The sequence below is a fragment of the Lygodium microphyllum genome, chromosome 24, assembly GCF_053477565.2.
Source record: "Lygodium microphyllum isolate KBCC chromosome 24, Lygodium_microphyllum_v1.1.10, whole genome shotgun sequence".
Classification (NCBI taxonomy): Eukaryota; Viridiplantae; Streptophyta; class Polypodiopsida; order Schizaeales; family Lygodiaceae; genus Lygodium; species Lygodium microphyllum.
In genome coordinates this window covers 116,926,315-116,930,817 of record NC_141158.1, presented here as the reverse complement: position 1 = coordinate 116,930,817, position 4,503 = coordinate 116,926,315, and positions in this window count along the sequence as shown.

Sequence of the window (4,503 nt, the reverse complement as noted above, 5' to 3'; positions counted from 1 at the left end):
TATACAACAAGGATTTGTCTTAGTATATGGGGAATGTTATTTTGCAAGCTATTCTTTATGTCTAACATTTCAAGTTGTAGATGGAAGAGATTTTTCAAGCCTATTCCTCCAAACTGGCTGCATGTCCTGAACTTTCTTAGTATTTCGTGATAGATTCTATTATATTGAATCAGGGACAAATAAAAGCCCCTGCACTACTAACCAACTGAGAGAGGATCTTTTAGCCCATGTTTCTAAACAATTCCATTTTGACACCTCCTTCTTTAAAGCTTACAATCAACGTGATGTGTTCTAGGTCCATCAGTGCCTTCCCTTGTTTATTATCAATAGATAGACCATAGGTATGATTCTTACATCTCCCTATTTCAATCGAATCCACAGATAATTTCTCCTCTTCTTCTTCAACCACAAGGTACTCCCCAAATTCCAGTTTTTACTTTTCCCATTCATTGTGCATCATGTTTTCTCCCTTGCTTCTCCTTGTCCTCCATCGTCTACCACACTCCTTTCTACTTTTCAAGTATATTTCTTAACTCCATTCTTATCTGATTTAGTTAAATTACATGAGTCTCCATATTTAACCCTTTCTTCTTTTTACAAATTTCCCTATCCATTACTTCATCCCTTGATGCTTGTTTCTCTTCCATCTTTTATTCCTAGTCCCCCTCAGTTGGTTAGTAGCCACTCTAGTTTTGATTCGAAGATACCTAGATGCAAAGGGTGGAGTCAAACTGATTCATTGATAGACCTTGAGATGAATTGACATGTGATTCCAAGAGATTGTCAGACTTCTATACAAGCTTATCAAAATTATTTACAAATTGCTCAATTACATTATTAGTGTCTCGATCCTTTAGTTAGGTTGGCTGCTCATTTTTCTTGGTACTCAGCATACATGCATTGTCATTCTCATAGTGATCAAAAGAAAGTATCAAAGTTGTGCATTAATATCAATGTGGATATTGATCCCCATCAGTTGGATATATTGTATTTCCATGCTCTTTGTCTTCCAAAAAGATATATTGTTCTTATGGAGAGGATGTGATGTTTCCAATCATTCTTTCAAAATCCTCCTAAGACATTTGTGGATGAATCGCCTTCCATGGATAGGTTTAGAAATCATCAAGCCTTTAAAAGAAAGCATCTTCATTTGTGGTTTCTTTCTAGCTGTAATTGGTGGTTAAGCTTTAATGGAATCTCCTTTCATTCTCCCTTATTAGGGTGTCATTCAGATTTCTATGTGTTATGCATTTGTATATGGGTGTATTTGATTTGTGTCCTTTTGGCGATATGGTTTGAGAAAGATGAAAAGATTTGAAGATGCTGATTTATTGATATGGCTCAAGTTTTGAAGACTTACGCTAGAATGGAAAAACCTCTTATATCCTTTACTAGTTTGTTTGGTTATATTTTGTAAGCTCACAATTGATTTATTCTTCAAGGTGTTTTCTTTTTTTCAATATTTTTGATAGATCTAGGCTATTTTGGAGCTTGATAGGGTCAAGGTTAGTTCGTGGATACTAATTGATCATTGTTCAAGATAGTAGTGTCAAGCTAGTTTTTGACTTAGTATTATTTTTTTTTCCAAGGTCACAAGGATGCTCCTTGATTAAGTGTGGGAATATGTTGAGGACTAAATTGTCTTGTTGTTTTTGTTGATTTTTGTTGTTTTTGTGAGCTATATGGTTTATTTTGTGATGGAATGATTGGTTTTTGTTGAGTTTGGAAGTTTTTTGGAGTGTTTTGGATTATCTTAAGTAGGTTTAATAAGCTCATGATGGTTTTTGATTGAAATATGTTGTTCTATTAGAGAACGTGTGTGTTTGGTTCTGATGGGTCTATTTTGCTTCTATTTTGGTATGTTTTCTTTCTCATTGAGAGGTTATGATTGCAAATGAATAGTTTGAGAAGTGATTGAGATTATGTTGGATGGTCCCTAGTGGTTTGAGTTGGGTTTTGTTTGAGTTATGTGGCTTTTATACCTTCTATAGACCTTTTGGAGTGTACTATATTGAGCTTTTGTATGCTTTTTAGTGTCTTCTGTATGCTGTTGTAAGTGTTTTGATGGATGAATGTTTAGCTTGGGGATGTTTAGCAATCTGGAAGAGGAAAAATAAAAGCTCTTTGAATCTAGAAGAAATAGTTGATGAATACTTGAACTGAAGACTGAAGTGGTAGTGACTTTGATGAGCTCCCAAGGGTCACTGTAGTGGCTCTGGTGCCCTTTCATATCAGACATACCTCTTGGGAGGGGTATCCATGACCAAGAGAATATTATTGAGAATTATTATTTGTTATTCTCATGTACTATTAACAGAGAGAATATGTGAGAGAGTGTGTGTATGAGAGATAATCAATTTTTATAAAGAAACATTGTATCTACATGAGAGAGAATGAGAGAAAGACTGAAAACTATGAAGATGATGAAATATGAATACTATGTGATGAATTCCATTCAAAGTTGATTATTTATTTGTGTTATTTTGGTTATTTGATGGTTTCTATGAAGAATATAAAAAATATATTGAAAATTTGTTGTGATAAATCTGTGGGAGATTCACTATATAATGGTGCATGAGATTGGTTGTTCTTGATGTTTTTTTTCTTGTGGTTGATTAAAGTATGAAGAACATGCTTGTTGGTGTGACAAGATAGATTTTATTGCAGTAGTTTTCTCGTTTTCTTGGTGCGCTTCTTAGGGCTCCATTAGTTCATGGAGCAGGTCTTTAAGTTATATGGTACATGATTGTACATGATAGGAACTCTAAGTTCATAAGAAACTTTTGGTAGGTGATATTTAACTCCATGGAAAATAAGTTGGCTACCTCTATATTTTATCATCCCCACAGACTGATGGCTAGATGAAAAGGGTTAATAAGTGGTTAAAGATCTACCTTAGATATTTTTTTCATGATGTGCATCGTGAAAAAGATAGATTTTCTTGTAGTAGTTTTCTCGTTATCTTGATTTGGCATACAAACTGAAACTATCCTCTTCTACTAAGATTCACAATGTGTTTAATGTTAGTTAACTCAAACCATTTTATGGCACCCAGGTTGATACAATAGATGAGGTGCCTCCCATTGATGAAGGTATCATATAGTATATCCCTAGGGAGATCATAGAACAACATGAGAAGACGTTTCACTCTAACTAGATAGGATTATTGATAGAAGAAGCTTCTAGGAGGCATGATTCTATTTTAAATAATTTTTCCTATCTTCGAGATGCTTTAGTGTGGCTGAAGTATAGCTCTAGTTAGGCTAGATTGATTGCAAACAAGACTTGGAGAACATGTTGTTTTATAATACAATTTATTCTTTCCTATTTTTAGCAAAGTGGCACTTACATTGACTTAACATACTCATTGAGAGCTTTGTATCCATATGTGTCACACCCTGTTTGGGCTTCTCTTTGAGGAGTTATGGCTATTTTTGTCTAGTAGAGCCTATTATTACAACAAGCTATCTACTGAGTTCAAGGATCTTTCCTTAGAGATTTACAGGCTTAAACTCTCTTTTGAAGACATCTAGATGCTGCATATTATAGAGACTTCTATTTATGTTTTTATCTTAGTCAAAGATTGATTTTTCTCATTCATTTCCTATCATTTGTATGGTTGTAAAATAGAGTAGTAATCTATTATGTCTCTACTCCCAATCATTGTAATAACTTTTCAATTTTGTTTTTATGGGAAAAACCTCAGGGAAGGGATGGATTGTAAGAAGTTGAAAAAGAGATACTATTTTAGTGTGATTTATTAAATAATACCATGTCACATTGACATATGTATATAAGGTATTGAGACTTGTAAATTTTTATGAATTTATCAATACATATTACAAAACCACATATTTAAGAATTTAGGAATTTTCATAAAGTTTGGGAATTCCTAATCTTATTAATATTTGGATACATGGTCAAATCTTATCCTTTACTTGAAGGTAAAATTTTCCCTAGATACTATATAAGCAATCCTCCCAAGTCCCACGCTCAAATATGGGGTTAAGATTCAACCACTTGGTCAAAACTTTACTCCTTATTTACAAGTGGAACTTGGGAGATTCCCAATTTCTCTAATGTGATATTACAATCTCTTCATCTTACCTTCTCACTCATAACTTCCATGGCTTCTCTCACCTCTCTCCTATCTTTTTAGTGTTTCTCTCTTCTCTTTTCTCTCTCTTTTATACTCTTCTCTCTTATCTTTTAGTCCTCTTCTTAACATCCTCTCATCAACATACATCTTCATTTTCTCTTGAGCTTTCCTAAGATTTAGTTTGCACTATTAAAGAAGGGTCTATATTCGCCCTAACTTCTCTTTTTCATGAGGGTTAATCTTCTCATTGAAGAGAACTATAGAAAGGGGCTCTCTACAACCAAATAAGGCTTCAAAGGGAGAAATTTGAATACTAGCATGGGCATAATTATTGTAGGTAGACTCAGCCAAGTGTAACCAAGTGTCCCATGCATGTTGCACATCATGACAAAAGTGTCTACTAT